The sequence below is a fragment of the Crocuta crocuta genome, unplaced genomic scaffold (assembly GCF_008692635.1).
Source record: "Crocuta crocuta isolate KB4526 unplaced genomic scaffold, BGI_CrCroc_1.0 scaffold197, whole genome shotgun sequence".
NCBI lineage: Eukaryota > Metazoa > Chordata > Mammalia > Carnivora > Hyaenidae > Crocuta > Crocuta crocuta.
Window position 1 is genome coordinate 7,245,783 of NW_027532002.1, and position 20,824 is coordinate 7,266,606.

Genomic DNA, 20,824 nt, shown 5'->3' on the forward strand with positions numbered 1-20,824 from the left:
CAGGGCTAGCTCTATTGTCCTTGGTGGCCAAGTCTATATTAATCCCATAATTCATCTTTAATCCACCAAAGTCTTGTTTGCCTGGTTTTCAGCATAGCCAAAGGGAAACCAAAAATATGTGTTTTGTTAGTAAGGCTTAACACCTGCTGTGGAAGGTGGCGGATCATCAGAGAATAGATTCATCTACAAAAGACTGAGATTAATTTGGACATCGTTTCCCTGCATAAACCAGACACAAAGAGGCAAGCAACCCAGGGAAGGATAATCATGCCGGGAGCAGAAGCACTTATTATAAATAATTACCAAGTAATTAGCCACAACTTCCCAGAGTCTGTAGCCTGCGGCTAGTCTTAGGAGGTGGCCCTTCCTCACTAAGTGTAAGGAGACTGAGGCTCTTCCCTGCGTTTCTTAAGGGCACGCATCTGTGTCTTACAGCGGGATCGCACCATCTCGGGCTACTTCTCAAGGCTACGGCCAAGGTGCGGCACAGCTGTGAGGTCATTCAGCCGAACCAAGTCGCCTTCCTTTTTAATAGCACAATGACATTTTTGCGAGTGTGTGAATGTGACATGTCCAACTTCTTTTCTTAAGCAGTGTGGTTTATAGTTTATCGAACAAGTTAGTACACCGTGCGGGGCATGACATTCTTCATCCCGGTGTGCCTCTGAGCTGTGTTTTCAAAGCCGTGAGGTGCCCGTTGAAGATATGTAGCAACACTTAAAAGGAACAGCGGCAGAAGCCTTCACAAGTGCAGGGAGGGACACAGACATTTCCAAGAGGGGCATGATTGTCTACAAGGTTAATCAATTCCCCTTGTTTTCATCACAGGTCCACATTTATCTTGGAGGCAGCAGCTACAAATGTGAAATCAAAGTTCTAAAGCGAGACAATTGGAATTGTATTTACCTGCTGGAGACGTGGAAATGGGCTCCTCTCTGTGTCTTCTTAATTGGAATTTAAGGAACATGGCAATGCTCTGGCCAGAGGTCAGGGAGGGGCACGCCTTTCTGTGGTGTCCAGATACAATGAAAAACAGTGGGGGAGAGAATACAATTCATTATCTTGGATGAGACAGTTGAAAAGGATGGGTTATAAGCCTGCGTGATCATCATTATGATTGCCATAGCTACCATTTACCGAGACCATTCTGTATGACACGTACTTACATACACTATCTCACTCCTCCCTCTTAAAAACACTGTGAAGTAGCTAATATTATTTTTGCCATGTATGGATTAGAAAACTGAGATGAGGTCACTTGCTTGAGGTTACCAGATGGCAGGGTCTAGATTTGAACCTGGGTTCAACTCATGTTCCATCAGGGCTTAAGAAACTGCAGTCTCCTCAGAACATGTGGTTGGAAAGAATGCAAGTGCTTGGGGGAGCCCACTTGACATCCCCTGGTCTGATCGACCTGCCAATTATATTTTATTATTTTTTTACAATGATTTTAAGTTTGAAGTTAAGACATTTTATTTTATGTTTTTAAGCTTTTATTTTTAAGTAATATCTATACCCAGTGTGGGGCTTGAACTCACAACCTCAAGATCAAGAGTCACACGCTCTACCAACTGAGCCAGTCAAATGCCCCAACCTGACAATTTTATTTTAGTTCTTTCATTTATTATTATTATTTTTAAATTTTTTAAATGTTTTATTTGTTTTTGAGAGAGAGAGAGAGACAGTGTGAGCAGGGGAGGGTCAGAGAGAGAGGGAGACACAGAATCAGAAGCAGGCTCCAGGCTCTGAGCTGTCAGCACAGAGCCTGATGCGGGGCTCGAACCCATGAACCACGAGATCATGACCTGAGCCGAAGTCGGACGCCCAACTGACTGAGCCATCCAGGTGTCCCAATTTATTATTATTTTTTTTGATGTTTATTTATTTTTGAGAGAGACAGAGTGCGAGCAGGGGAGGGACGGAGAGAGAGGGAGACACAGAATCCGAAGCAGGCTCCAGGCTCCCAGCTGTCAGCACAGAGCCCACGCGGGGCTAGAACCCATACACTGTGAGATCATGACCTGAGCTGAAGTCGGATGCTTCACCGACTGAGCCACCCAGGCGCCCCAACCAACCTGACAATTTTAAATCTTTGTTTTCAGAAAAGCCCATCAGAGAAGAAGGGTTAACTAATTTCTCTGCAAAGCCATTCTTTTGCCCACTTTTGGGTACTCAATACAAGGGCTAAAAATATTATTTCCAGCAGTTTGATTCTCCTCTGCAAGTTATATATTTTGATTCTTCAATTGTTAAGCCGATTCCAATTATGGCCATTTGGGGAGAAATGTAAAGACACGCTCCTCCAAGGATAAGAAGCATCCGGCTGACTATGCCAAGGTACGCTAGTGAGTAGCGAAGAGAAGGGATACACTTGTCTCTAAGGAAGACATGCACTAAAATCATCTCTGCCGCTGCTGACTGTGCCTGCACAGCCTGGATGGAAGCACAAATGATCCCCTCCGTTGCAGGCTGGCTTCTGGACAGAATTTGTGCATAGGTTCATGAGGTGGGCCCCTTTATACAAGACACCCCACTGAAGCATGGATGTCAAGAAAGACAGGGTGGGTACTATTCAATGACAACACACAGTCTGTGCCTTTTTGCCTATCCCAGGTTTAGCTGTGCCCATATCTCAGTGCATCTAAATACCTCTCCCAGCTGTACTCCCCTTTCCACAGGGATTCCAGTGGGTAGAATGGTGTCCCCTTCAAAATTCATGCCCACTCAGAACCTCAGACTGCGACCTTATTTGGAAAGAGGGTCTTTGCAGATGTAAGTAGTTAAGATGAGGTAAATCCCCAAATCCAATGACTGGTGTCCTTATAAGAAAAGGAGAGGACGTGCAGAGAGACAGGGAAGAAGCCACGTAACGACGGAGGCAGACATCAGAGAGGTGCAGCTACCAGGCAAGGAACATCAAGGATTTCTGGGAGCTGGAAGAGACCAGAGATTCTCCCCCAGAGCCTCTGGAGGGAGAGCAGACGTGCCGAAAGCTTGATTTCAGACGTCTCCAGCACTGTGAGGGAATAAATGTGTGTCGTTTTAAGCCACCCAGTTTGTGATAATTTGTTATGGCAGCTCTAGGAAACTCACACAGGGTCTACCACACACAGTCTGGCCCCAGTGCTCATCATCTTCTACACGGATTATTTGTACTATTGTTTCCCATCTGGTCTGGGCTTCTCCCGTGGCTGTCCCCTCCATCCACACCCCCGCCCTGCAACGTACTTTACTTTGCCAACAGGTCTCTTTGAACCTGGATAACCTTCCAAAGACCCTCTGACTCAGTAATTCTGCTTTCCAGATTTTTTCCCCAAGGAAATAATTAGATGCACATAATTATTTATATGAGACTATTTCTTAGTGAATTAATAATAAGGAAAAATTGGAAGCAACTCAAATGACCAAATGTTAGAAATATTTGAATAAATTATGGTAGAGTCGTATGATTGAATATTATACAGCCACTGTTATTATGTTTTTGAATTAACAACATGTGAAAATAATTGGGATGTAATGCTGACTGCTAAAAGCACGATAAATAACTCCATATAATATGATTCCAATTTTGTTTTAAACATATATTTGCGTAGATAAAAGATTAGACAAAAATGCATCATTTGGTTTATCTCTGAGGAGTCACAGCAAAATTTTATCTGACCTTTTTGTATGTCCTCATATTTCTATAATGATCATGTATTATGCTCATAATAAGAAAATAAGCAATATATCTTAATCAAAAAATTCAGACTTTCAGTACAGTGGCTTTCAAGTTATTTTGACAATATTGCATAAAATAAATACAGTTTGCATGATGACTGTTGTAGGCTGAACCCTGCCTGCTCTCCCCAGCCACCCCCTGCCACAAAGATGTCCATGTCCTAATTCTTTAAAAAAAATTTTGTTTTCACACTTATTTATTATTGAGAGACAGAGAGAGACAGAGCATGAACAGGGAAGGGGCAGAGAGAGAGGGAGACACAGAATCTGAAGCAGGCTCCAGGCTCCGAGCTGTCAGCACAGAGCCCGACATGGGGCCCGAACCCATGAACTGCGAGCTCACGACCTGAGCTGAAGTTGGACGCTCCACCAACTGAGCCACCCAGGTGCCCCAACATGTCCATGTCCTAAACCCCAGAGCCTATGAATATGTTACTTGCACGGCAAAAGGGACTTTGCAAATGTGACTAAGTTAAGGATTTTGAGATGAAAAGATGATCCTGGATTATCCAGCAGGACAAACGCGGTTACAACCATCTTTATAAGAGAGAGCCAGGAGGATCAGAATGCGTAGAAGATACGAGGACAGAAGCAAGAGATTGGAGTGATGTAAGGAGGCAGCCGGAGATAAAGAATATGGGCAGCTTCTAGAAGATGAAAACAATAGGGAAGGGAATCAGATTCTTCCACGAAGCCTCCAGAAGGAATGCAGTCTGGCTGACACCTTGATTTTAGACTTCTGACTTCAGAACCATAAGAGAATGAATGTGTTGTTTTCAGCCACTAATTCTGTGGTAATGTGTTGGGCTACCAAAAGGAAACTAACACAAGGACCTAACACACACACACACACACACACACACACACACACACACCCTGAAACAGAAAGTTTCACAAGGCATGACTTACGCTGCTGCTATGTTCTTTCCAATTTTCCTGGATTGAATTGAGTCCTCCAAAAAGGATACATTGAAGTCCTCACCCTCCTCCTTTCTGTACCTCAGAATGTAGTCTTGTTTGGAAATAGGGTCTCCAGAGAGGTAAGGAAATTAAAATAAGGTCATTAGGGTGGGTCCTAATCCAATATGCCTGATGTCCTTACATAAAGGGGAAGTTGGGACACATGTGGAAGGAAGATAATGTGAAAAGACATAGGAAGACATCCTTGAAGATAGAGGAAGAGATGGCTCTGGCAGGAATTATTCTGCCACAAACCCAGGGGCACCTAGGGCTACTAGAAGCTGGAAGAGGGAAGAAGAATCCTTTCTCTAAAGGTTTCAGAGGGACGATGGCCCTGAAGACACCTTGGTTCAGACTTCCAGCCTTCAGAGCCATGAAACAATGCATTTCTATTCTTTATAACCACCCACTTATTAGTACTTTGCTATCACAGCCCAAGGAAACTAATAAACCCATTCTATTCTGTTCTAACCTATTTTGTTAAGGAAGTTGATTTCATTAAGAAAGTTGCCTCAACTATGAATGCCATCAGTCTTTGTAGTTCAACGTTCAAGTTTTTTCCTCTCTGATTTCCTATGTCTGTTTTAGCCAACGGCTAAACCTGAATATATCAAGTAGCTCTGAACAGTCAGTCAATCATTCCCAGAACACAGCACTGATTCACACGTGGTACGTTCTCTGCCTGTGCTGTCCCCTTTCTCGACAATGTCCATTCATTGTTAATGCCCAGCTTCATGTCAGTTCAGGAATGATATATATCCCTGGCCCCTTAGGCAGAGTCATTCAGTCCCTGTTCTCTGCACCTACAATACTTTTTAGAGGCCTCCATTATAGCCCTTATTATATTGTATTATGGGATCCATTTAAGTGGTTCCTCCCTGCAACTAAACTTCAGGATTTTTAAAGAAGACCACTTCTGGGGCTCCTGGGTGGCTCAGTTAGTTAAGCGTCCGACTTTGGCTCAGGTCATGATCTCACGGTTTGTGGGTTCAAGCCCCGTGTTCCAGCTCTGTGCTGACAGCTCAGAGCCTAGAGCCTGTTTCAAATTCCGTGTCTCCCTCTCTCTCTGCCCTTCCCCCATTCATGCTCTGTCTCTCTCTGTCTCAAAAATAAATAAACTATAAAAAAAAATAAAGAAGACCAGTTCTTTATTCTTCCCCCTGCCCTTTTTTTTTTTTTTTAATCTAATCTTCAGTATTCAGTACCTAGTACAAAACCTGACCCACCACAGATACGGGGTACTTCAATTATGTTAGTGCAATTTTGAACGTTAATAAATTCAGAAGTATAAAGGTCACAAACTTACAAAACTATCATTTGAAAGTTTACTTCTTTTGACTCTATTATTTGACTTTTAATTATTTTAGTAGATGTCATTTTCCCCCCTTTGAATCAAGGTATGCCATTTTTCACTCAGGGGAACTGAAACAAAAATTAAAACTGAAAAAAAATGTATTACTCATAATTCACAAAACTAAATAAATGTAAAATACATTTCATTAAACTTTGAAATGATGTTTTTGTAAGTTGCAGCATTTATACCACTGAAGTCGTTAAAACTCCAGGAAAAGTTTGGCGACCCAGATTTTGAATTTGTATGCTTAAGTATGATTCATTTTTTATGCACTGTAAAATTCAAGTTGGTTTTCATTAAGTGGCTCCATTTTGGGCAAAGGCATTCCTTGGCTAGTAGTTGTCCTTATATCCTAATGTCCGCAGTTTAGAAGGCCCTCTTCTGGGGCGCCTGGGTGGCTCGGTCAGTTAAGCATTCAACTTCAGCTCAGGTCATGATCTCACAGTTCATGAGTTCGAGCCCCACATCAGGCTCTGTGCTGACACCTCAGAGCCTGGAGCCTGCTTGTATTCTGTGTCTCCCTCTCTCTCTGCCCCTCCCCCACTCATGCTCTCACTGTCTCTCTCAAAAATAAATAAACATTAAAAAAAAAAAAGAAGAAGACCTTCTTCTGGCCCTTGACTGGCTGTACTTTTCCACATAGAGTGAGGCATCCATGGGACTAAGGCCACTGCATGTCCTCTACCCAAAACCCATAACTCCCCAAACCTCTGGAATGCTTCAGTTCTCCTCTACATTAGCTCTAGCGCTCTGGGAGCCACAATGGCTTCTTGGCATGATGGTCCCAAGGCAGCAGCTGCAAGGTGTTTTGGTTTCTGAGAAGCAACCAGCATTTGCCCCCATCCTAATGGCCAAAACTAGGTACAAAGCCAGCCCAGATTGAATGGGATGACGGAAAACAGACTCCACCTCTTGATGGGAAGAACGGCCAAGTCACCTCACAAAGGATCATGGTGGCTTTGTTTGGTGCAAGTGACATAAGTCAGTCAGAGAAAGACAGATATTGTATGTTTCACTCATATGTGGAATCTGAGAAACTTAACAGAAGACCATGGGATAAGGGGAAAAAAATAAGTTACAAACAGAGAGGGAGGTCAACCATAAGGAATTCTTAAATACCGACAACAAACTGAGGGTTGACGGGGTGCGGGTGTTGAAGGGGTAGGAAAAATGGATGATGGACACTGAGGAGGGCACTTGTTGGGATGAGCACTGGGTGTTGTATGTAAGTGATAAATTATAGGGCTCTACTCCCAAAGGCAAGACTACACTGTATACACTGTATGTTAGCTAACTTGACAATAAACTATTACATTAATTAATTAATTAATTAAATTAAAATAACGGATCAGAACTAGTCGCTCAGTAGCAGAGCCAAAATTCAAAGCCAGGTGGTCTTCTGGGGTGATCTAAATAGCCATCTGAACCACAGGGCATGTGGGGACACTTCGATGCGGGAATGATGGCATTCTTGTGCTTTGTCCTACCTTGCTCTTGTAATCTCCTTACTGTTTTAGTCTCTGTCTCCCCCTCTCTCCCCCACCCCTTGTCTGGCTCAGCGTCCAGTACCTGCAGGAGGTTAAAAATACCTACTGATGTCACTTACAGGAGATGTGACCCTGAACAGGATGCTTGACTTCTCTAAGTCTCAACTTCTTGCTGGCAAAATGGGGATAATCTTAGTACAGAACATATCAGGCTGCTGTAAGATTTCGATGCGATCCTGCAGAAAACCACCTGATGCCAAGTTGGTGTTCCGTGAGCTCTTAGAATCAGTGACTGGAATGCGGACTATGGATGAATGCAGCGGGGTTTTTTAAACAGTGGCAGTAAAACACCACTTGGTTTCCAGGTGCAAGCGCCAGGCTTGCAAGCACCAGGTTTGCAAGGACCAGGGTGGGGAATAATTACTAAACACAGTGTTTAAATTCTAAGAGCAACTGTAAAACAGTAGGAGGGAAAATCAAATCACACAAAGGGAGAAACAAACCAGAGTTGCACCGCAGCCGACCTTTGTCTGTTACCTTTCCGGATTCCACTCTGGGAGTGCTCGATTCTTCCAGGATGGAGAGCTGCCCAGGGGCAGCCAGGGGAGGGGGGGCAGGAGGGGGTGGGAACCTCCCTTTGGCGCCAAAGGTCTAGGTCCCGCGGGCCGCCAAGAGGCCCGCCCAGCTGCTGGGGTCCCGGGGGTTAGTCATGATGAGCAAGGGTAAGGAGCAGGTTGTCGCACTTCTCGCCGCCTCCGCCACCGCTGCAGGGGCCTGGGGGCTCCAGTGAGGTGAGTGTGGTACTGCGCGCGCGGCGGGTCCTCACAGTGTCACAGGGACTCAGGGAGAGCAGGGCAGGTATCTCAAGAGCCCTGCGCTCAAGAAGGGAAGTAGCATCATCTTGGCCAGCTCGTAGTTTCCAGGTTGGGGAACTGGGGATGCTTTGCACTTGGCTCTGGGTCCGCCGTGACTGGCGGACATTCCAGAAGGCTCCTGGCACCACCCAAGGCCGTTGCACGCAGGCGTCTTTCAGGCCAGGAACCCTCCCAGTTGAGGCGCAAAGGCGTGGTCACTCTTGGTGCAAAGTGAGGACACATCCTTGCTCCCTCAGCACGTCTCTTAGGGATGTTTTGATTTGTGGGTGCTGCAAAAGAGGGAAAGAGGGAAATGCCTTCGATCTGAGCGCCCCACAAAAGGACATTTGGCCTGATAGAGGGAAGGAAAGCAGGAGAAAGACCCGGACTATAGGATTAGGGGGAAACTAGGATAGCTGGACAAGCTCCCTGACAAGTGGCTTCAATACTTGCAGGGAAGTTTCTAGGAGCCAGTGGGAAGCATCCAATACCTTTGAAGTTCAACTTCGCCTCATGGGAAAAAACAGGCTTTGGTCCATTTTGGATTCAAATCCCAGCGGTGCATTTTGTTAGTTGGTGACCTCGAGCAAATGTTTTTAAAGTTTATTAAGTTTTTTAAGTTTATTAAGCCTCTGCCTCCCCATTTTTTTTCTCCTCCGCTTAAATGTACAACTAACTTTTTACTATTTGGTGTGTGAGGTGAGGAAAAACAGAGATGTAAAGAAGAAAAAAAATCCAACTAGAATGTATTTTGCTAACTTGAAAAGTAACTTTGAAGAAAGTTGTTCCAAATCAGAACTTTGATACTTGCGGTAAAGTGGACCACACTGGCTTTATTGGCATGTGGAAATCTGTACAGTTATCAAGACCCTTTGGCTGATGGACCTTTCCAGATTTGTATTCCAGGCTAATCTGTCCAGGGGAAGCCCTTTGTATTGTAATGAAAGTGATTTTAGCAAGAAGCATCCTGGGCCTTTCCTTTTGGGATTCAACATCCCATTACTTATCTTTCAAAAAGACCCCTGGACATATCTTTGTGTAACTATAGGATTTGATTCGCCTTTTTCTCTCTCTGCAATTCATTCTGTTTTCGCTCTCTGCGATCCACTTCAGGCCTTCTCCACTCTGGCCTAACACTGATGCTAAAATGAGCTTTTTTTTTTTTTTTTTTAAGTAAGTTCCACATCCAATGTGGAGCCCAGTGTGGGGCTCAGCTCGGAACTCAAACTCACAACCCTGAGATCAGGACCTGAGCCGAGATCTCGAGTTGGATGCTCAACCAACTGAGCCACCCAGGCCCCCCTAGAATGTGCTTGCTTAAAGCACAAGACGCTCCCCTCCTTAAATGCCTTCAGAGGCTCCTGACTGCAACCAGGATGAAGTATAAATTTCCTGCCATGAAATTCAGTGTCCTCCAGGTGACTCCAACATAACTGCACAGACCAAAGTCACATGACCGCATCACAAACTCCAGGCCCTGGTCAAACCACACCCTTCCTGTTCCCTAACGTCACTCTGCCTTTTTTTTTTTTTTTTTTAATGTCTTTGAGGGTAAGCATAGCTCCAGGCAAATAGTAAGCACCAAATCAATACCAGTTGAATGACAACAGAATTTAGGTGGGGGTATACCTACCTAAAGTTGTAAAATTGTTACACCTTTTCTGACAGTTTTCATAATCAAACACTGTATATTCAGGAATTGTGGCGGAGGTTTGCTTTCTTGTCACAGAATAATGTATAAAGCCCTCAGCTGCCCCCTTAGGTTCTACCTTCATTGTCTCTTCCTTCTCGATATTACGGTTTCTCTAACTTCACTTATAATGACACCAAATTAGTTTTATTTGCTTACCTGCAGCAAAGGAGGACTTCTAATGAAGAGGCTGGGATAGAGGAAGAGGCTTCTGAAAGGTCTGGCCTTGTGCTGAGCGAGGCAAAGGATGGATCAGGGAAGTAGGGGTGGGGGACATTCAAGGCAGTTCAGCTACTGTCTCAGAAGTCTTGGTTCGGGGGGGTGGAAGGAACAAAGCGAGGCTGAGGACACATAGCTAAGAGAGCACTGACTCCCCAGGAGAAAGGGTTGTCAACCGTTTTACACCTGCGGTGTGGCCTTGGGCGGGTAGAAACATTGTCACTGTTCTGTTGGGAGCATCGCTGTGTGATTAACCAGCAGTGCTGATTTCCAGTTTCTCAGGGGTCTGATTTTCCACTCGTCCCTACACACACACACACACACACACACACACACACACACACACCCACCACACATTAATGCACTAATGCTAGTGAAATTCATGGCAGAATCGAGTAGTGAGAGATCTTAGTTAATGACACCACCATCTGCCCAGCCATTTAAGCCAGATCTGGGAATCGTCCTAGATTCTGTTCCATTCCAGCATACAATATTTCCTCTCTCACAGGATCCTGGTAGTTGTACCTTCTAATTATTTTTAAGTCTGCCCTGTCCACACTGTTACCATTGCCCTTACCTGGTTAGGCTTCATCATCTTCACTCTGGATTACAGTAAAGTGTATTAACTGTGCTTTCTGTCTTTTCCTTTAAATCCATCTTCACACTGTGGCCATAATACTCTTTTTATTTTTATTTTTTTTAATGTTTTATTTATTTTGAGAGAGAGAGCATGAATGAGGGAGGGAGACCACAGAATCCGAAGCAGGCTCCAGGCTCTGAGCTGTCAGCACAGAGNTTCTGGTCTTACTGTTCCAACCTGTACTGGTGGCGCTTGAGGCATAGCTGTCATCCTGGGTTTTCTCTTGTGCATTAGCTCCCCTGCTAGTGAGATCATACAGCTTTCTCTTTCTTGGTTGTCTAATCTGTTTTGGTGGAACACATCTACCAGTGGCTTCCTGAGGAGTGGTATGTTAAGAATCCATTTTTGGAAACCTTATATCTGCCTGAAGGTTTTCTTAATTTCTCCTTATATTTGTTTGATAGTTTGGCTGAGTGTTCAATTCTAATTTGAGGACCTCTGTCCTCTTCATATTTTAGAGGCACGTTTCCCCAGCATCTTTTAGCTGCTATTGAAAAATTCAGTGCCATCTTGGTGCTTGATTCTCTTTTGTGATATCTCTTTCTCTCTCTCTGGAAGGTTAATGACAGTCTCTTTATTTCTGGAATGTGTTCGGTGTCTTTTCATCCCTTGATCCAGGAACTTGGGGGTCCCTTTAAATCGGGGAGTCATGTTTCTATCTCTTAAATATTTTTGTATTATCTCTTTGATAATTTCCTCCCCTGTGTTGTTTCTTACTACTTTTTCTGGAACTCCCATTAGTCGGTCTTTGGTATTCCAGAATCAATTTCTTCATTATCTTTTTTTCCTCCTATTTTTAACCCCCTTTTCTCTTTTAGTTGTCTTTTCTAGGAGATTTATGGGTCTTGCTTATCCCACTCTTTCATCAAAATCTGAAAATTGCTATCACCTTTTTAGTTTTCAGGAACATGCTCTTGTCCTTCATTTCCTTTTGAGGCAGTATTCCATTATTTAATGAATGGAAGCTCTTCTATCTCCTTAAAGATATATAAAGATAGATATAGATATAGATTGAAGCATTATTCTACTCTTTGTGTTTTTGATTCTTCTAATTGTTTTCTCTTCAAGTAATTTATTTTGCCTTTTCTTTCAAATTGAAGGTTTTCTTCCAATGTCCACTACTTCTTTGACTCTAGTTTCATAGTGGGAGAAATCAAGTTGTTGGTTTGAAGCTCCATTGTATTGAAGGGATTTATCAGCGATCCACTGGCTCCTTTGTATTGATTGATGGCGTCCAGGAGATTTTATTGGAGGACATGTCAGTATGTGTATATATATGTTTTTTCTCCCTGTGGATTCAGGTATTCCAGAGAAAGTCCTTCAGTCTCCTGAAGAGAGTGAGGGATAGAGGCATATGGTGCTGGCTGCCAACTTTCTTAGAGATGAGTGTTCAAGGGGCCAGAGGCACATCGCTGTGTTGACTTTCTCTTATTTTTCAATTGGACACCTCTTCCCCAGCTTTTACTGTGTTTCATATTCCCACATCTAGAGTTTCTGAGGTTTAATTGTTCAAAGATTAAATCTCAAAGAACAAATAAATAAATTATGCAGAATGAGTCTCTTCCTCTGCAAGGGGATCTGAGGCTCTACTCGCTGTGATAGACTTTCATCTGTCCCTCTTGTTTTTAGCACCACACTCCCCCGCCACTTGCCTTTTCAGGAGGCACCTACCATTTGCTTTTCTGTGGTTTTGTGACGTGAATAGGCTTGTTTCTCATTGATATACTGCTTTCACTCTCTGCTAACTCTGTTCACTTTTCATCTAACAGCAACAGTAAAATTCTGGTCAACTATATTTGCTATTTTCTTCAGCCATGGGATTTGTACCTTAAAAAAAAATGTCTTTAACCTCAGAGCGGGTTAATGAGGGAACAGGAGTAAACAAATGTGTTCAATTCACTGTGCTTTCCCAGAAGGATTAGGTTCCATTTTGACAAGTTGAGTTTAGTATACCCATGGGGCATCGGTTGAAAATGTTCCACAGACAGCTGGGTGGATGAGTCTGCAGCTTTGGGGAAGAGGGGTTATTTGAGTGGTGTCAGTGGAAGGTACACTTGGAGTGAAGGGACCACCCTGGAGAGAATGTGGAGAGAGAGATAAGCCATGGATCAAGCATAGACTCCTGGGAAATCTAATGTTTATGGGGCAGGCAGAGGAAGAGGGAACCATGAAGGAAAATGTTCTAGAAGATCCATGAAAGCACACATTACAGAAGGCAAGGCAATGGTAAATTTATCAAAGTGGTAACTAGTGATACCATTAGTGATGATGGTAAATGTATCAGAGAAAGCAATTAAGGCAGAGACCTTTGAATTTGGGTATAGCAAGATCATTAATGACTGGGGTAAGACAGTGTGGAAGGAGGTGAGAAAGGAAGTAAGAGGCTGACCACACTTTTGTTTTGTTTTTGTTTTTTGGTTGTTGTGTTTTTGTTTTCGTCTTTCCTTCAGAAACTACAGAAGTAATTATAGAGGGTGTTTCCATGGTTCAAGAACCAGATGAACAAATCTGTGGGCTTTTTCTACAGCATCCACTTTGGATACTATGCACACTTGATTTTAAAATACCTAATGAGGGGGTTCAGTTCTGTATTTATTTGTTCTTGCTATAGCCCATGCCTTTGTTGTCCTGTGGTTACCTGGATGAAGGTAGTTGGGCTGGTTTGAGTTTTAAAAATCATTTCCACTGATCAGTTCTCATAACTTTCCAGGGCTGGTGTGGGCAAGCCAGACTGTATGTGACTTCAGATTCTGAATATGTGCGTGAAGCTTATACTATTAAGGATGCCTTTCTCCAATTATACATATGATGAAATGTTTGCAGGATAATAGAGACAGTGGGGTATAGTGGGAAAAAATTCCAGCCTGTTACACTTAGAATAAAGTCCAAGTTCTATTTTACTGGCATCTCTGAGGGAGCCCTCAGAATAGCAACCTCCTTTCCCTTGTCTGAGTTCTAAAGAAATTGAGACAAAAGAACAAGGCAGGTGGAGACTGAAACAGCATCTTTAGTACTGAGAGAGACTGGGTTGGGTTGGAACTCTTAGTTCTGGGCAAATACACTTCCTACCGCTGAAGCCCAGAGTTGAGCAGATTTGCCCAGCAATTTACAAGCCCAGACTGGGTGCAGAGAGAGCAACACAGCCTCCTATGAGGGCTCTGAGAGTCGAGTCCAGCATGCCCAGTTTACCCGGATTTATCCATCAGATAAACCTTTCCACCTCTCCCCACCCAGCCTCCTGGGAATGAGCAAGAGGCAGGCAAGAGGCTGGCCTCACCGCTGACCAAAGCATCAGGCCTGGGGAGAACTGAGCCTCTGAAACACATACTGGCTTTCAACACCCCAAATGATTGGATACCTGGCCCTGCTTTGTACTTTCCCCCTCACTCGCCGGCCTCCAGCCACACTAGTTTCCGTCGTCCTGGCCTCCTGTTATAGGGCCTTTGCCATCACGACCTCCAGCCAGGAATTCTCTTCTCCCTGGATCTTCACACGGAAGTCCCTCATGTCCTTCAGATCTGCTCACAGGCCATCTCCTTCCAGGGGCCCTCTCTGACCATCCGATATAAAATAATATCACTCCTTGATCCATTATCAGTCTCTAAGCCTTTACCCTGCTTTCATTTTCCTTTCTTTCCTTTTTTTTTTTTTTAATATTTATTTAAATCCAAGTTAGTTAACATACAGTGTAGTATTGGTTTCGGGAGCAGAACCCAGCGACTCAGCACTTGCATAGAACACCCAGAGCTCATCCCAACAAGTGCCCTCCTTAATGCCCCTCCCCCACTCAGCCCTGCCCCCACCTGCCCACCTCCCCTCCAGCAACCCTCAGTTTGTTCTCTGTATTTAAGAGTCTCTTACAGTTTGTCTCTCTCTCTGCTTTTATCTTATTTTTCCTTCCCTCCCCCTATGTTCATCTGTTGTGTTTCTCAAAGTGCGCACATGAGTGAACTCATAATATTTGTCTTTCTCTGACTTATTTCGCTTAGTGTAATACACTCTAGTTCCGTCCACATGGTTGCAAATGGCAAGATTTCATTCTTTTTGATCACCGAGTAGTACTCCCTTGTATATATACACCGCATCTTCTCCATCCATTCATCAGTTGATGGACTTCATAGCTCCCTTTGTGCTCTTTCCCACCATAGAGTAAGCTTCGTGAGGGCAGACACTTTCTCTCTGTGGCTCTCTGCGGCGACATTAGAGTCTACACATAGTGGGAACTAAAGATACGCAGTTTGAACGGCGCAGGTCCACTTAGATGCAGAGTTTTTTGATAAGTAAAGTAACATAAATGTATCTTCTCTTCCTTATGATCTTCTTAATAATACTTTCTTTTCTGTAGCTTTCTTTATTATAATAATATAATATATAACACATATAACGTACAAAATATGGGTTACTTGACTGTTGGTATTATCATTGAGGCTCCCAGTCAACAGTAGGCTATTAGTCATTAGATTATGGGGGAGTGAATATGATACATGGATTTTAAGCTGTGCAGTGGGTCACTCACACTCATGACCTTCATGGTGTTCAAGGGTCAGCTGTATTTATTTATTGAATGAGTGGGTGGCCCCATGAACTTGGGAGTCTGCCCCAGTTCTGCTGCTGACTAACGGCTCCATCAGCATGGGCCTCTGTTGAAGAGCCACCAACTTCTTTGAAGACCAAATGAAACAATGTGTGGGAAAGAGATGAGAAAAGTACTAGACTCAACTAAAGGCGTATTACATGGCGGTTATTCTCTGTAACAACAGTCTCTCCTTTGGAATCAGGGAAGAGTCTCTTGCCACCTCAGGGAGCGGTAGGTAAGGTGACAATATTGCAGGATTTCCCAGGACCATCATCATATGAAAATATTCTCATCCACTGTGTCTAGTCTTACCCTTGTATTTGCCACATTGCGCATCTTAAGTTTTTAACTGAGAGATTTAGCCACAGTAGGTAGCAAAAAGGGGACTGATTCTAAAAAGAATAGGTCTAATTTGCATCAGAAAAATAAAAGAATTTCTCATTGGAAGACAGCACTTTAGCCATGAGTCCTGAAGGACTGAAGGCTTCAGCCACTACTACAAAATTACTTTCAAAACCAACAGAAGCACACTAGAAATCCATCAGGGAGCAATCTTTGGGCATGTGATTTTCTTCTCTGCAGGTAAACATGCCCTTAAATCACTTGCAGTTTTAGGACCTGTAAGTTTTACGAATGCCGAGATAATACAGTCTACCTAGGATTCTGCTTTTGTCAAAAGTTACATTGAAGCAGATTTTCTTTTTTTTTTAAATTTTTTAAATTATTATTTATTTTTGAGAGAGAGAGAGAGACAGAGCACAATAGGGGAGGGGCAGACAGAGAGGGAGAGACAGAATCCTAAGCAGGCTCCAGGCTCTGCGCTGTCAGCTCAGAGCCCAACATGGGGCTTGAACCCACAAACCGTGAGATCATGACCTGAGCTGCAGTCTGGCACTAAACCGACTAAGCCACCCAGGTGCCCCGAAGCAGATTTTCTTATATTATGTGATTTATACAGTGATACATGGAAGATACATGGACTTTGAAATCACTTAGATCTGGCTTCAAATTCCAGCTTTATTATTTGATAATAGCTAAGTGGGGGCTTGAAAAACTAGTACTTAGTGTCCCATCTGGGTATGTCTTATGTAAGCCTCTGGATTCAGGGCCTTTCTAAGAATATGTCACAGTCAAACACATGTTGCCCATTAATAAGTGAAAGGCTCTGAGATGTTCTGGAACCAGGAAGCCTGTTTAAGTTTGTTTAACCCAAAATTTCTCAAACTGTTGTCCTTTTAATATCTATGAATATTTTACTGAACTAGGTCCTATGGGAAATCCTGGCTTATAATAAGGCCACACGTATCTTAAGAAATCAATGTAGCTTCTCTTTCTCATTTTATTGTTGATGACTCAGTTTATCCTCTCCATCCTGATTCCTTCCACAGTTTTCCCAACCTCCAGTGGGATATTGGTCCCATTCTCCATGTACTGGTTTCTTAGGGCTTCTATAAAAAGTACCACAAATTATGGGGCATAAGCCATCAAAATTTATTATCTCATATAGCAGTCCAAAATCAGTGCATTGCCTGGGCCATGTTTCCTCTGAAAACTGTAGAAGAGGAGAGGAAGTGGGGACCCTTCCTTGACTCTTCTTGCTTTTGGTGTTTGCCAACAAACCTTGGTGATTCTTGGCTAGTAGATGCATCACTCCAATCTCGGTTCCCACTGTTACATGGCTGTCTTCTCTGGCTTCTTTCCTCCCTCCCTCCCTCCCTTCCTTCTTTTCTTTCTTTCACTTTCCTCCCTGGGTTTCTTTGCTAAACATCAGTTACATTGCATTACAGTCTCACCCTAATCCAGTGTGATCTCTTTCTAATTTAACTGATTACACCTGCAAAGACGTGTTTTTCAAGTAAGCTCGCATTCTGAGGGGCTGGGGATTGGTCCTTCGGCATATCTTTTTCGGGGAACCAAATTCAACCTGTAACAATCCGTGAAGCTGCTCTGGGCAAAAGAACTTAGGAGTCATCCTTGCTTCTTTTCTTTCCCTTCATAAACAGTGGGGGTTTCCTTACAAAACGCAGCTCACACTTTACACCACCCGCACTCTCTGGCTCCAGCCTTCCTCTCTCCTGGAATATTACATGAGCCTCCTAATTGGTATCCTGGTTCCATCCCTATTCTCCTATCGTCCACTTGCTAGGTGGCAGCCAGAGTGATGGTTTCACACTTCACAATTTTGCTTAGACCATGTGATTCCCTAACGTTAATGAATATGAATACAGCTAAAAGTCTACATATTTTGGCCCTGTCCGCCCTCTGAACTCATCATGTGCCTGCCACATTCTCCTTCATTCACTGTACTCCAATCAACAAACAACAAACAAGCATATTTGCATCTCAGGGCCTTTGCACTGTTTCCTCAAGGCTGGTTCCACCCTGAGATGTTTCCTAACCATAACTGGAGTGTTAGCCCAAACACTTTTCTGAGGTCATCTGGAGCAGGAAGGGCCTAAGATACAGAGGTTCCTCTATTGTGTTTTGTTGAGTAAAGATCACAGAGTGTGTTACATAAATTTTTTTAGATATTACACAAAAATAGAAAGGCTTTCCTGATCAAAAATTGGTTGGTTTGGGAAATGCCCAGCTAAGTTTTAACAGGTTGATTTACAACAGAAATTCTCAGCAACATAATAATTTAATTCTGCAGGGATATAATATGTCATATTTCCAAATTTACCTGAAAAGGGAGGAGGGACTCTGGCCCACATAGTACATCTTGGGGGACGCTGGTATTGCAGCTAGGGAATAGTCTTTGCAGACTAATTAGGATTGGCCTTAACTCCTTGTTTTACCACTCAGTGGTGTGAACTTAGGCCAATAACTCAAATTCCCCGAGGATCAGTTTCTCATCTCTAAAACGGGATACTAATAGTACCTGGGCCCTCAAAAGTGAGAAATAAAAATATAAGGCAATTAGCACATCTCCGGGTACATAGAGAATGCCCAATGATTGGTAGCTATGACTGATATTTATTATGATGAGGCCTTTGATCCTGAGGATGCCTTTCTGTTTCAAAACTGTTATTAGCATTTTGGGACATGTCTGCTTTTTGACTTGCCACCCCCACTCAAATTTTCCTTCCGGCTGGAGTGAGACTTCACAGTAAAGCCCTCTTCTGTTGTGTCAGATAACATTATTTTCTCCTCTTCTGATTCTTTTTATCCTCCACCTGCTGCATAACCCAAGTTTATCTCCCTTTCTTGTGAGTCCAAATGTAGAAGGCAGAGAGGGGAATGACTAAGTCATGAGCAAGACTAGACACTCCTGTCTGATGCCTGGGGGGTGGGGGGGTCCTGTGAAAAGGAGATAGGCATGTTCTTGGTGCCCCCTCAGCCGAAGGTTGCCTATCTCTCACCTTATGTGTCGTGTGCTATGTCCTTTCTGGGAGAAGAGTGCTTCAAATACCAATTTTAGAAATTAAGGGATGCCTGGGTGGCTCAGTTGGTTAAGAGTCCGACTTTAGCTCAGGTCACTGCTCGAGGTTCAAGCCCCGCGTCGGGCTCTGTACTGACAGCTCAGAGCCTGGGGCCTGCTTCGGATTCTGTGTCTCCCTCTCTCTCTGCTCCTCCCCTGCTCACGCTCTCTCTCTCTCTCAAAAGTAAATAAAACATTAAAAAAAAGAAATTAAAGTGATGTCTTGCAGAAAGTGAGGAGTGGACCCCTTCTTCATAAAAAGGTTTATTTAGATAAAGGTTTGTTTATACACATAAATAAACCATTTGTTTGCATGGAAATCCTTTAGCAAAAGAGCTAGAATTGGGATTTGGTTTGGTATTTAAGTTGAGGGTTGCATAAAAATACTTTGTTACAGGATTCAGGTGCTTTGGTTATGCTTGAATGATCTGGATATGTGCTTAAATCTTTTTAAAGTACAGGGGCACCTGGATGGCTCAGTCGGTTAAGTCTCCAACTTTGGCTCAGGTCATGATCTCATGGTTCATGAGTTTGAGCTCTGCATTCGGCTCTGTGCTGACAGCTCAGAGCCTGGAGCCTACTTCGGATTCTATGTCTTCCTCTCTCTCTGCTCCTGCCCAGCTCACCCTCTGTCTCTGTCTCCTCTCTCTCTTTCACTCTGTCAAATAATAAACATGAAAAAAAATTAAAAAGCAGTCTTTTTAAAGTAGAGGAACCACTTTCTTGTACTCTTCTTTGGTTACCAGTTTCATGGAAATGTCTGTTACTAGTTGGCCTGTTTTGTTAGTTAGTTTTAGGGAATGTTTTTATTATGTGGGGGGCCAGTTAAATAGGTAAAAGGGGAATCTAAGCAGCTGCTCTCTTGCAGCTGTCACATTTATTCCCATCCTTTGATTGGAAGAATCTACAGTATAAATAGGGGCGTGGGAAGGCGAGAAGAGAACAGAGGGCTGCTTGACACGTTTGCCTTCTTTGTCCTCATTCTGGAGTTTGTGTTTTTGATTCTTTTTTCATTGATAGAACATAGTTTCCAATGGTTTCTTCAGGTTTCTTTTCTAGAAGCCTCGGGTATCTGACCGTGTTAGTGGTTGCTTCCAAACACAGAGGACAACTTAGCAGGATTGTTCCCTTTGTCTCGTCTGCTGATCATTTTTTTTTCTTCTTTTTAATGTTTATTTATTTGGGGGAAAGCATAAGTAGGAGAGGGGCAGAGAGAGGGAGACATAGGATTCGAAGCAGACTCTGTACTGACAGGCTGACAGCAGCAAGCCCAATGTGGGGCTTGAACTCCCCAACCGCGAGATCAGGATCTGAGCCATAGTCGGATGCTCAACTGACTGAACCACCCAGGTGCCCCTTCTGCTGATCATTTTAATTGGGATTGGAGTGTGGTGGATGGAAAGTAGTTTCCAGCTCATTTTTCAAATTAGGAACATGAGACCAACATGTGTGGGTAAATATTTAACAACCAGGTTTCTGGGGGAGTAGGGGTAAAGCCCTGATTTGTGGTGTTTGCTGATTTCTGTGATGTAAATACTACCCCCATGGCTGATTTCAAAATACCAACAAGATGTCCTTGAACACAGAGTTGGAAAGAAATGCACTTCAACAAACCGTTATGTGCTCTGTCCACCAAATACAAAAACCATCACCCCGAGTCATGGTAAAATGTAATAAAGAGTTATGCAGTGATGAGTTTTGAGTATTTATTATATTTTTCATTTTTAAAAATTGTTTAATGTTTATTTTTGAGAGGCAGAGAATGAGGAGGAAGCAGAGAGAAAGGGAGACACAGAATCCGAAACAGGCTCCAGCCTCTGAGCTGTGGGCACAGAGCCTGATGTGGGGCTTGAACTCCTGAACCGTGAGATCATAACCTGAGCCAAAGTCGGACACCTAACCG

General features: G+C 43.4%; 1 long non-coding RNA gene across 5 annotated transcripts in view; it reads right to left on the minus strand.

The window, feature by feature from the left end:
• Nucleotides 1–20,824, minus strand: part of LOC144240986 (uncharacterized) — a 57,480-nt gene that overhangs the window by 24,654 nt on the left and 12,002 nt on the right. For 4 of the 5 annotated variants that reach the window (XR_013337925.1, XR_013337924.1, XR_013337926.1 and 1 more), the window contains exons 3-4: nt 8,059–8,665; nt 907–1,007 (exon numbers count right to left, since the gene is read on the minus strand). This is a non-coding gene — a long non-coding RNA (uncharacterized LOC144240986). The remainder of the gene's footprint in view (nt 1–906; nt 1,008–8,058; nt 8,666–20,824) is intronic. The other variant, XR_013337927.1, reaches the window with a different exon arrangement.